Source organism: Lithobates pipiens, unplaced genomic scaffold, assembly GCF_037356315.1.
Source record: "Lithobates pipiens isolate NorthernLeopardFrog02 unplaced genomic scaffold, aLitPip1_a1.2 Scaffold_16, whole genome shotgun sequence".
NCBI lineage: Eukaryota > Metazoa > Chordata > Amphibia > Anura > Ranidae > Lithobates > Lithobates pipiens.
Genome location: NW_027507748.1, coordinates 328,238,190 through 328,251,915, shown reverse-complemented (window position 1 = coordinate 328,251,915; position 13,726 = coordinate 328,238,190).

Genomic DNA, 13,726 nt, shown 5'->3' with positions numbered 1-13,726 from the left:
TTATTAATAATGTTTATCAAGTTTAACATCCCATAAAGTTTAGCTTGACAGGAAAAGAAAAAAATCCTTCTAGACTCCATAAATGTAGAAGGGTCAATTCTCTGGCTATTTGCATATTATCCTTTAGTAATTATAATTTAATCATTTAGTAATTGATTTTTCCATAACTGTCATGCAGTAGGTAATTCCACAGCCTGACCTCTCATATCATAACAAGCCCTTTCCTATACTGATAGCATAATTTTCTTTCCTCCATGCACAACTGCTGTTGCTTTGCAGATCTCATCATAAAAAAAAAAACATTTTTTACTTGAATATGAATATGTATATATATATATATACCGGTATATCAATTAAATCAGCTCTAAATTATCTTAACCGCTTACCTACAGGGCACTTTCACCTTCCTGCCCAGGCCAATTTTCAGCTTTCAGCACTGTCACAATTTGAATGACCAGTATGCTGTTCCCAAACTAATTTTTTATAATTTTTTTCCCTACAAATGGAGCTTTCTTGTGGTGGTATTTAATCACAACTGGGTTTTCTTAGTTTCTCTCAGAAGTCATTTTTCTCCTTCACTGATGTGCGCTGGTGAGGCTGCACTCATGGGCACTTATAGGCTGCACTGATGGAACTGATGAGGGGGCTTTTGATGAGGTGGCACTAATATGCAGCACTGAAGGACACTGATAGGTGGTACTGATATGCAGCTCTGATGGGCACTGATAGGTGGCACTGATGGGCACTGATAGGCGGCACAGATAGGGGGCACTGATGGCCGGCAGATGAGCAGAAACTGATGGACACTAATGGGCACTGAAAGGAAGCACTGACTTGCATCACTGAGGGCAACAGATGGCCTCACTGATGGCAGCAACCCAGAAAAAGGCATGTATAATGAGCTGTAGGCAGAATGTGGGGACATGCCTAGTAATGCCATCTATAGATCAGAGAACAAACCTGGTAGATAACCACACTGAATACATATTCATGTAGATAATGTAAGAAATAGGAAAGAGGGGGAGGCAGGCTCAACCAATCATGCTTGAGTGCTACATGCGTTGTGATTCTAGAACGCATGTGGATCCCAAAATTGTAGTTGAAATGGTTACTTACCTAAACTGAGGTTAGTAATATAAATGTGGGAGGTGTAGTTCTGACAGACTGAGCTGGCTTGGTGAGTAGGAAGAAGTAAACTGCAAATCCTACAAGGCACTGGGGCAAGGAGGAAAGTGGTTCCCTGCTGTTTTCCCAGGTTGGGAAGAAGAAAGTGTGGAGGCTGTTCTGAGAGGACTGTGTGTTTTTCTGCAGCATCTGGGAGAGAGAAACGCACAGTGACAGACATCTGAGGACATTGGAAGTACAGTGCCTTGAAAAAATATTCATACCCCTTGACATTTTCCACCCTTTTTCATGTTACAACCAAAAAAAGTAAATGTATTTCATTGGAATTTTATGTGATAGACCAACACATTGGGCATTTGAATGACTGAAGCCACAATGACATCACTCCTGTGCATGTGAACCAGAGTTACGGTCAGAGCACAATGCTCTGAAGGAATGGCATGCTGCACAGTCTGCATGCACTGGTTACATCACTGGCTGCAGAAGTATTGAATAGCTCCTAAATGGTGCACGTTTAGGAACCTACAGGTAAGCTTTATCATAAGCTTACCTGCAGGTACAAGTGAGCAAGCGGTGTTTACTACTACTCTAATGCCACATACACACGACCGGACTTTCCAGCAGAAAAGGCCTGACGGTCTTCCCGATGGACTTTTGACGGAGTTACGACGGACTTCTGAACAAACGGTCTTGCCCACACACAAACGGTCTAAAGTCCGTTCGAAAGTCCGTTAGTTTTGAATGTGATGAAGTACGATGGGACTAGAAAAGAAAGTTCAATAGCCAGTAGCCAATAGCGGCCCTTGTGTCGTATTTGGTCCGTCGGACCAGCATACAGACAAACGGTTTTCCTGATAGGACAGAATTGAAACATGTTCTATTTCTAGGTCTATCAGAATTTTTTAAAGAAGAACCATCAGACTATCCCACACACGATCCGACGGAATGATTCTGTCGGACCTATTCTGCCAGAAAGTCCGGTCGTGTGAATGCGGCATAAATGTTACTAAATGTCACCTTTAATTTTCGACTGCAGCACTGTAATTTTCTGTAAAATTCCATGCAGTATGGAAACCTATGGGCCTTTTGTACACAAATGTTGTTCAGATCCTCCCCAAAAATTTAATTTTCTGCTTGTGTAATTGGCTCATTGATTTTCCCAGAAGTCTGTACTAAAATAAAAGTCATATTTTAGGCATCCTCTGCAATAAAATTTAAATTTTTGTTGAGATGCTCCCAAAGGCTTAATAGTGCTAAAGGGATGCAGACAGTGCAACTTTCCTCATTAGAACCTTGAAAATGTATCAGTTAATTAATAATGAAAATTCATTCTCATTCAGATTTGAATAATCAAAAAACTGCTTTTCCTTCAGCATAAAAATCAGTTGAAATCTGCAAAAAAGTTTGCTAAAATCCTTGCAATCTACATAGATCACCCAGGAGGGATTGTTTTTATCTCAAAAAACGTGGAATTACTATTTAAAGTGGTAGTAAAGTCTTTTTTTTTTTACTTGTACCTACAGGTGAGCCTATAATAAGGCTGTAGGTGCAGTTACTGTAGGTACAGTAACTATCTCCTAAACTTGTACTGTTTATGAGATATTCATACAGCATCGAGCCGGTGATGTCACTTGCGCATACACTCTGAAGGCCCGGGATACCCATGTACCCAGGTGCCAAGCTCTGTGCCTAGGCCATGCGCGGGATTGACGTAATCGCAGAGCAGCCAATCAGACAGCCGGAGCACTCAAACCTGGAAGGAAGACTGGGTGAAGATGGAAGCCCTATCAGTGATGACAGCACGCCGCTGGAGGGCTTTGTTCTAAGGTAAGTATTTCATAATCTGCTAGTATGCGATGCACACTAGCTATTATTCCATTGTCTTGCAGGTTTTTTTAAAAGGTGCAATTTAATACCGCTTTAGGACAATCAACTCTGGCAGAATAATTAAAGTACGTCTGAAGTCTTTTTATTTACTTTTAAATTGATTGATGAAGGGTTAAACCCCTGTCAGGTTTTATTTTTATTTATTTATCATTGCTGTCTCACTTTTTTTTTTTGAGTGACATTTTTCTTCATGTCCTGTTCAGTAGATACAGCGAGAATCAGAAGGAAATAAGGAGTAAGGAAATTTACTGTTAAACAGTTGTCATCACAAAATTTGTCCTCTTTAAAAGATTCTTGTTAAACTCATAATTGCGGATTTTCAGTTATTTTGTGTCCTGATGATAAAAGTTACTAGGACAGACAGAGAGGGTAAATCTGGAGATCTGGAAAAACAGGACAGAAATTTAAAATTTACAGGGTTGTGAACCCTCGCCCCAAAAAAGTTTAGATACACTTTAAGGTCCCTTACTTTGTCGATGTGTTATTGTTCATTGCTTTAGCCCCTGATCACATGCCAAATCGGAGCCTATTGCCGGAAAAGGCAACATCCGAATCGGCAACTACATCCGAATCGGCAACTACTTTTAGCGCCTTCGGAGGTGATTTCAATAGACATCTGTGCATAAACCTGCACAGATGTCTTTCAAATTGACCCTGAACTCGCACTGAAATGCCAGTTTAAAATAGTGCGAATTCAGCTAAACGCACACGATTTAAAACCCGCCCTCAGTGTGAACGAGGGCTTAAAGAGGAGTTCCACCAATTTAAAAGTCAGCAGCTACAAAAAGCTGCTGACTTTTAATAATCAGACACTCACCTGTCCCACTGTCCTCCTCCTCTCCCCCTCCTCTCCGAGGCGCTGCCAATCTGTGGGCACCTGGCTGTGGGCACACACTGAACATACGCGAGCCGCGCTGCATGCTGTGAATGGCCGGGCGATTTTCTGGGATCTGTGACGTGTCCTAGAAGATTGCAGATAAGGAGGGGGGAGAGGTGACCCCCCCCCCCCCCCAAAAAAAAAAAAAATTACATGCCAAATGTGGCATGTCAGGGATTCACCTGCATTTAAAGCGGAAGTTCAATTCTTGGGTGGAACTCTGCTTTAAGGTAACTTTGAACAGATTGCGAATAAATAAGAACAATCAAAAAATGTACATGCAGTATTTTTCTCAATGCACGTGTTGTGGTTTGTTGCACACTAGCTCCAAATGTTTTTACCCCCTTTAATGAGCAGGCCATTTTTTGAGGTTTAGCACTGCGCTATTTAACCGATAATTGCACGGTCATGCAACGCTGTATCAAAGTGAAATTTATCTCATTTGATTTTTACACAAATAGAGCTTTATTTTGGTGGTATCTGATCACCACTGTTTTTTTTGGGGGGGGGGTTTCATTAAATACCATAAATAAGACCAACAATTTTGAAGAAAATAAATATTTTTTACTTTCTGCTATAAAACATATCCAATAAAAAAATGTAAAAAACATCTTCAAAAATTTAGGCCAACATGCATTCTACTACATGTAGAATACAACAAAATCCCAATAAGTGTATATTGATTGGTTCGTGTGAATGTTATAGTGTCTACTATTTTTTATAGTAGTAATGACAGTGATCAGTTATGGTGAGACTGTGATAGTGCTGCAGAAATCTGGCACTGGGTGGGAACTGACTAACTGACACTGACATCACCAGTGACACTAATACATTGATCAGTGATAGTTCTATACACTGTCTCTGTACTAATGACAATGGAATTGGGATACCATCTTGGGATAATCGAGGATTAAGTGTGTGCCTAACAAGTGGTAATGTAGGTATTATGTGCTGCTTTTTACTAAAAACCGAGTTGTACCTTCTCCCCGCATGCCCTGTACCCAGCAGAGGCCAGCAATGTACAGGTATGCTGCTGTGCCTGTAGGAGCCACCCGTCCACAGTATGATGCGGGTGGTGGTCCTGAAGAGGTTAAAATGAAAGTGTGTTAACTTCTTTTGGTAATGTGTGTATTGAATACTAACTCGTAGGCCTGTTGTGCCAGGCTGGTATCTCCTGAAAAGACCATATTAATATTTAAAAAACAAATAAATAAAAAAGATAAAAAAACAAACCCTTTCAGTGCTGATCCTGTAATAGCGCAGTGTTTAGAAGTGCATGGAATTGTCAATCTGAATAATTAACTCTATCACCTTTCTCCATATGTTTGTGTATTATTTTTAAAATGTTTTCTATTCTTTTGGGTTATACAATATATATATTTTCTTATTTAATTATTTTCCTTCCCTACTCCTCTTTCTGTTCTCTCTCTCCCTAGCATGGCATTCTGATTATGGTACTTAGACGTAAAATCACTTAGGAACACATGTGCGCAATTACCATGGTCATTGAGTAAATGCTGCAGTGGGAAGGTATTATTTCTTTAGTATTAGCTGAATAATTGCTGTTGAAAATTGATATAACAAGTGTGACACTGATAAGAGTAGAAAACAATCTGTGGATTCTAAGATTATTCCATTTATTGTATGTTGTATAAATACAGTGTACAGCAGCATATTATGCCGGCAACATATTTTTTTCATGCTTATTGTGCCCTTTCTCAAGTGCTCAGCAATCTCAGTAATCATAGAAAATATATACATTAAAACTATCCCAAAATAGGTAGACATAAATATAATGAGAGTAATCAGTCATGCCGCCATGACTGATGTTTATGAAAAAGTGTAGGAGACTCATCAAAAACTAAACTTCTTCTGGTCAGTCTCCTATACTCAAATGTTGAGGGACCTCCTTATCTGCATGGTTGATGGCTCTCACTAATTGGTTTCCCTTCTTTTGAGAATAGCTTTATTGCATAAATGCTTGATGATCACCCAAAACTCAGATGTCCTGAGGAAGGGTTTGGTTACCTGAAAACGTTGTACTATGCTGTTTCTGCTGGAAACCTGTAGTATTCCACTATTTTCGCATTATAAAATAAATGGGATGAACTCAAAATTACATTGAGCCTAGGTATTGTTGTCTATTTTTATTGACATAACTAATGTGCAGAGCTTAGTGTATATGGCAAGCTCCTGTACAGAATCTGTACATTTATGTGGGTAGCCCTCTTTGGGGGGCTTACGAGAAATGGTCCTTCCCAAACAGGATATTGTATTAAACCTGTAGGTAAATAAGAGGACCAGAACCTACACTAAACCCTTGTACATACGGTCAGACATTCCGACAACAAACATTTTTTCGGACAGATTTTGTCCGAAACTAGTGTTGCATACACGCGGTCAGACAAAGTTGTCGGAAAATCCGATCGTTCGGAACATGATGACGTTTGTACATTACAACGGAACTACGTTCAGGCTAGTAGCCAATAGCTTTGTTCTCGTAATTTGATCTGAGCATGCGTGGCACTTTGTCCGATCGGAATTCTCTACAAACGATCGGACAAAGTCCTATCGGATCATGTTGTCGGAAAATTTTATATCCAGCTCTCAAACTTTGTTGGTCGAACATTCCAATGGAAAAAGTCTGACGGAGTCCACACACATCGGAATTTCCAACCGTGTGTACAAGGGCTTAGAGGAAGAGTGGGTTTGATAATAAAGTTGGCAATGCCTCCACCTAGGGCAGGGCCACTGTTAACAGAGGGATTCCCTTCTTGAAATAATAATCTGTAATCTAAACAAAGTAATTTGGAGTAAAAAACTACCACAATTAGCATTTAACATTAACCGTAAGCATTTAGATATACACCAATATAGAAACAAAACAAGCTTTAAATAAGAAGAGATTGATAGCAGTGCATACATCCAAAGTACAAATAGATATTATTAGCAAAGGATCTGATTGGAGTCCTGGTGGAATTGTGTACATATACCTGGGTATATACAGTATAGTTATTGATAGAGACTCCACCTAATGAATGGTGCAGCAATGTCCAGTTGCAGGGGCCCCTGAGGATGATGTGATGGCGGTCTTTGTGTCAGAGACTTGAGGATATTCAGTCATCATGGAGGTATCCTCCAACTGTTGTATCACTAGCCTGGAATGGGACTTTTCATTGGCAGGAATTGTAGTATGGCATTGGAACTCAGTTAGCCCTTGTACACACGATCAGAAATTCCGACCACAAAATCTGTGATTTTTTCCAACTGATTTTGTCAGAAACTGGTGTTGCATACACACGGTCGAGCAAAGTTGTCAGAAAATCCGATTGTTTGGAATGTGATGACGTTTGTTCTGATGGGACTACGTTCAGCCTAGTAGCCAATAGCTTTGCTCTCGTACTTTGATCTGAGCATACGTGGTACTTTGTCTCATCGGAATTCTCTACAAACGATCGGAAAAAGTCTGATCGGATTTTGTTGTCGGAAAATGTGAGCTCCTGCTCTCAAATTTTTTCCGTCTGAATTTCCGATGGAAAAAGTTCCGATAGAGCCCACACTTGATCGGATTTTCCGACAATATAATCCGATTGGACCTTTTCCATCATAATTTCCGACCGTGTGTACAAGGGCTTAGAGTTATGCTGCGTACGCATGACCGTACTTTCCGGCAGACTAGGTCCGACGGTCTTCCCGACTGACTTTCGGCGGAGTTCTGAAGGACTTTCTGAACGAACAGACTTGCCCACACGAACGGTCTAAGTCCGTTTGAAAGTCTGTTAGTTTTGAACGTGATGAAGTAAGACGGGACTAAAAGAGGAAGTTCAATAGCCAGTAGCCAATAGCTTCCCTTGTATCGTATTTGGTCTGTCGGGCCAGCATACAGACGAACGGTTTTCCCGATAGGAATTGGATCCGTTGGACAGATTTGAAACATGTTCTATTTCTAGGTCCGTCTGATTTTTTTCTGTGAAAAACATTCGGATTAGCCCACACATGATCAGATTGGCCGACGGACTGTTTCCGTCAAACCTAGTCTGCCGGAAAAGTCCGGTCGTGTGTACGCGGCATTAGCCTATCTACTCTGCTCTTTAGTCCCTCTGTATTAGTTTATAGTAGTCTCTTCTGGTCTGGGTGAAAATACTACAGCAGCAACTCCATGGACAGGACATTTGGCTCAGTTGTGTCTCAATTTAGTTCCTGGAAATTCCTCTTTATAAAGATGTTAAACTCCTACAATCTGGGGTTTCTGACTCCCAGGGACAGGAAGTGATGTACATAAATAACTATATGGCAATAGGAAGCACAGCCAATTACAACTTCAAATGGTAGAGGGCAGCAGATTACTGCATGCGTATATTGTCTCTTTCATGCCCTGATGTTAAGTTTCCGCAGAATTTCTATGAGCTGTACTATAGTATGGTGTCATGGCTTTAATGCTTCTGTTTCTTTTCCAGTATTCTAATTGTGTTTATATTTTTACTCACGTTTGTTGTAACTTAGTAGAAGGTAAGTGTAGCAGTAACCCTAGGTTTCATCAGTGAATATTTTGTACCAGAAACAGAGGACAATACTGTGACACTTCAGCTTGCAGTACAGTGCAATGAAGCTATAAAAATGTACAGTATATCTTGTAAGAAATCTCAAGGATCAAGGCTTTAGATTGCATATTCTTCTAATTTGTTAAAGAAATCCTGCTATGAAAGAAACATTGAGGTTGCCTTTGTTGACCTCCCTTTCTGAAAATGCTACTTACTTGGTCTAAGTCAGTCAGACATTCAACTAGCATTTTCGGAAGGAGGCTCACAAAGGTTTGCTTTAACTATTTGTCTATCCCGCACATTTTTTCTTCCATATGTAAAAATCTGATTTCTTTGCTAAAAATTGCTTTAATCTCACAAACAATTATATATTTTCTGAAAGCAGAGACCATGGAGAATATATTAGTGGCAGGTGCATTTTTTTATGTTGTGCTATATTTGCGGAGCTGTTTATAAATTGCATATTTTCGGGGGAAAATACACTACAATTAATTTTAAAGCAATCAAACACTATACCATAGCAATCTTTTGGTAAAATATAAAATATGGGATTATGTAAATAGATGCCAAATATAGCCTAAACGTATTTGCACCTATGAAATTGCAAATAAATTATGATTACCCCAAATTTTCCATAGGTGACGTTTTAAAAGCTTTTACAGGTTATCGGTTTAGAGTTAACCATTATTTATTGACCTAGAATTATTGATCTCTCTGATGGTCACAGCCATACCTCACATGTGTGACGCAATGTGAGAGCTTTCTTTAGGTGGTATTTGATCACCTGGGATTTTTGTTTTCTGCTAAACAAATAAAAAAAATGACCGAAAAAAGTTTTTCTGTTTTGGTTCCAAAACGTTGTAAATAAGTACGTTTTCTCCTTTGCTGATGGGCACTGATAAGGCAGCACTGATGGGCACCGATGAGGTGGCACCAATGAGGTGGCACTGATGAGGTGGCATTGAGGGGCACTGATGATGGGCACTAATATGCAGCACTGATAGGCGGCATTAATGGGCACTGATAGGTGGCACTGATATGCAGCACTGATGGGTACACATAGGTGGCACCGATGTGCACTGATAAGTGGCATGGATGGGCACTGATAGGTGGCACTGATGTACTGTAATGTATGGTACTGATGGATGCCAATCAGTGCCAAACAATAATGCCTGCCAATCAGTGATGACCATTGTGTGCACTGATTGGCATCCATTGTGGGCACTGATTGGCATTCCTGGTGGTCTAGGGTGGCATACCTGGTAGTGACATCCCTGGTGGTCCTGGTGGCATCCTCGGTGGTCCAGTGTGGAGACCCCCCCTGTCAGAGGAGCAGCCGATTGGCTCTCCTCTACTCGCATCTGACAGACGCAAGTGAGGAAAAGCCGATCAAAGGCTCTTCCTGTTTACATTGTGATCAGCCGTGATTGGAGATGGCTGATCGCATGGTAAGGAGTCTCTGTCAGGGACTCTTTACCTAGATCGGAGTTGCGGTATATCAGACTGACACACAGCAACAACGATCGCCGCGATGCTCGCTCCCCGGGGGAGCGCATCAGCTTAATATCCTGGAGACGTCATATGACATCCGGTCAGGATATTGAAACCACTTTGCTGCTGTCATTTTGCTATATGACGGGCGGCAAGTGGTTAAGGTTTCAAGGCTGACATTTGGTAACTTGAATCTTCAGCTCCCTCCACATATTTTCTATTAGATTAAGGTCTGGAGACTGGCTAGGCCATGCCTGGACATTAACCACTTCAGCCCCGGAAGATTTTACCCCCTTCCTGACCAGAGCACCTTTTACAAATTGGCACTGTGTCGCTTTAGCATACAAATGCGCAGTCGTTCAACGCTGTACCCAAATAAAATGTGCGTCCTTTTTTCCCACAAATAGAACTTCCTTTTGTTGGTATTTGATCACCTCTGCGTTTTTTTTTCTTTTGCGCTATAAACAAAAAAAGAGCGACAATTTTGAAAAAAAAAAAAAATGTTTACTTTTTGCTATAATAAATATTACCCAAATTCTTTTTAAAAAACAAATTTCTTCATCAGTTTAAGCCGATATATATTCTTCTACATATTTTTGGTAAAAAAAATCACAAAAAGCATATATTGATTGCTTTGCACAAAAGGTATAGTGTCTGCAAATGATGGGAAAGATTTATGGCATTTTTATGACATTTTTATTATTATTATTTTTTTTTTTACTAGTAATGGCGATGATCTACAATTTTTAGTGGTACTGCGACATTGGGATGGACGGATCGGAGACTTTTGACACTTTTTGGGACCATTGGCATTTGTACAGTGATCAGTACTATAAAAATGCACTGATTACTGTGTAAATGTCACTGGCAGGGAAGGGGTTAACACTACAGGGCAATCAAGGGGTTAATTGTGTGTTCTAACTGTATGGAGATAGGATTGACTAGAAGAGGAGACATATCGCTTTTTCCCCGCCGTACAGTGGGCACGCTGGTGGCTAAAAAAATGGAAGGACGTACCCGTATGGGATTTTGCCCAGGGGGGCCATTCTGCCACAGTGTATCTGCGTGACGTGGTTGGGAACCCGTTAATGTGTTTCTTTTGAGCCAATGCTTTGTTGCCTTGGCCGTGTGTTTTAGGTCAATGTCATGTTGGCTGATGGAAGGAGGTTCTCAGCCAAGATTTGACGGTACATGGCCCCATCCATTGTCCCTTTGATGCGGTGAAGTTGTCCTTTCCCTTTAGCAGAAAACACAACCAAAGCTTAATGGTTCTACCTTCATGTTCGATGGTGGGCTGAGTTGATGCCAAAGAGCTCAATTTTGGTCTCATCTGACCACAAACCTTTCAGCCATTTCTCCTCTGAATTATTCAGATGTCCATTGGCAAACTTCAGATGGGCCTGTACATTTGCTTTCTTGATCAGGGGGACCTATTGGGGGCGCTGCAGGATTTCAGTCCTTTACGGCCTAGTGTGTTATTAATTGTTTTATTTGTGACTATGGTCAGCTGCTTTGAGATCATTGACAAGATTTTCCCATGTAGTTCTGGGCTGATTCCTCACTATTCTCATGATTATTGAAACTCCATGAGGTGAGATGTTGCATGGAGCCCCAGACCAAGGGACAGTGACAGTTATTTTGTGTTTCTTCTATTTGCGAATAATCGCACCAACTGTTGTCACCCTCTCACCAAGCTGTTTGGTGAAGGTCTTGTAGCCCATTACAGCCTTGTGTAGGTCTACAATCTTGTCCCTGGTATCCTTGGAAAGCTCTTGGTCTTGGCCACGGTCGAGAGATTGGAATCTGATTGATTGATTGCTTCTGTGGGCAGGTGTCTTTTATACAGGTAACAGGATGAGGTTAAGAGCACTCTATTTAAGAGAGTGCTCCTAATCTTAGCTCATTAACTGTATAGAATACACCTGGGAGCCAGAAATCTTGCTGATTGATAGGAGATCAAATAATTATTTTCTGGATATTTTTGTTGTTATTCTGTCTCTCACTGTTAAAATAAACCTACCATTACAACTATAGTTACATAGTTACATAGTTAGTAGGGTTGAATAAAGACACCAGTCCATCCAGTTCAAGCTGAGTGAGTGTGGGTGCGTGTCTACAATTATCCCTATTTAAGGTACCCATATAGCGCCATCATTTTACGCAGTGCTCTACAAATATATCGCACACTCACATCATTCCCTACCCTCAAGGAGCCCACAAACCAAGGTCCCCAACTCACATGCATATACTAGGGCCAATTTTGGACAGAAGCCAATTAACCTACCAGCATGTGTTTGAAGTGTGGGACGAAACCGGAGTACCCGGATGAAACCCACATAGGCACAGGGAGAATATGCAAACTCCAGGCAGGTAGTGTCATGGTTGGCATTATAATTATAGGCTGATCATTTCTTTGTCAGTGGGCAAACGTGCAAAATCAGCACTGGATCTAATACTTTTTTCCCTCACTGTATAGTGTGTTTGCCTACACCGGTTTGCATGGTACAGTATTACCATGCGATCCAGTTGCTGAGCATATTTTAAAGCAGTGCATGCATACTTTTGATGCGATCCATCACATTTTCAGCCCATTGAAATGAACGGGCTGAAATCACACTGTACCTGGATTGCATGCAAATTGCACAGGAATGCACAGAACGCATGCAAGGAACAATGTGTTCCTTTGCAATTCATGGTGTGAACCGACCCTTACAGAGGTCAAAATTTGTAACACTATCGTAGTCTGGGTACAGGTGCGTTTTAGGTTGTTCCGTTCATTATACCCTATTAGGATCAACAATGGAAGAGGAAGTGCATTAGTCCCGGCTAGCATTTGCATCATGTGATTGCTCAAGCCTATTGCATTCTTGAAAATGCATAAAATGGTCTATCTCTGTTTGTTCCATCATGGATTTTAACATTTTGCAGATGCTATGGATTTTGAGGACTATTACACAGCTTCATTGTTACACCAACTTACCGAATGGTTTTGTCAGTGCCCTATTAAGCTATGGAGCAACATTGAAAATGTATCACTGGTACGCCCAAATTTAAAATAGTGGTTAATGAGTATCCCCCTTAGGAAATAAACTACCTTCGGCACTATCCCCCACCATGTTAGCCTTGGCTAAAGCATGGAAAACCTTGCTCCATGAAAATGCCAAACACTCCACCAATCCAGGGATACCAATCCCAATAGAATCTCTCCATCACCAATCACTAGACTTATCCCGGTCCCACTGGTCCCAATATGGAGTTCTACACATAATCTTCTCCAAGACTCTCAAATAAAAACCTTTCAACTCCTCCAAAGAGAATTTAAACTGCCTTCCACTGATTTTTTTACCTACATCAGAATCAAATGCTGCCTTGAAAAAATACAGCTACCCAAGAGCTTGAGAGCAACTCACCAACGCTTCCCACAAAAATAAAGGAATATCTCTATTTTATAACATTCTACACCAGAAACTCCATTTTGTCAAATCATCTCCCCATAACCATTGGGAGAATGACTTGGGACAGACATAAAAAAACCACCAATGGCAACGAGCACTGCGGTCTATCTACAAAGCCACTAAATGCTCTGCACTCTGGGAACTAACCCAAAAACTGTCCCTTGGATGGTACCTATCCCCATCGAAACTGGCATTGTTCAGCTCAAATACTAACAACTAGAGGTTTAACTCAGCCAAAGAAGATATATTCCACATAACGTGGGAGTGCAACTCTATCCAAACTTATTGGAAAACTACCATTCAAATCCTATCGGACATATCTAATCAACACATACCCCCTGCACCTGACT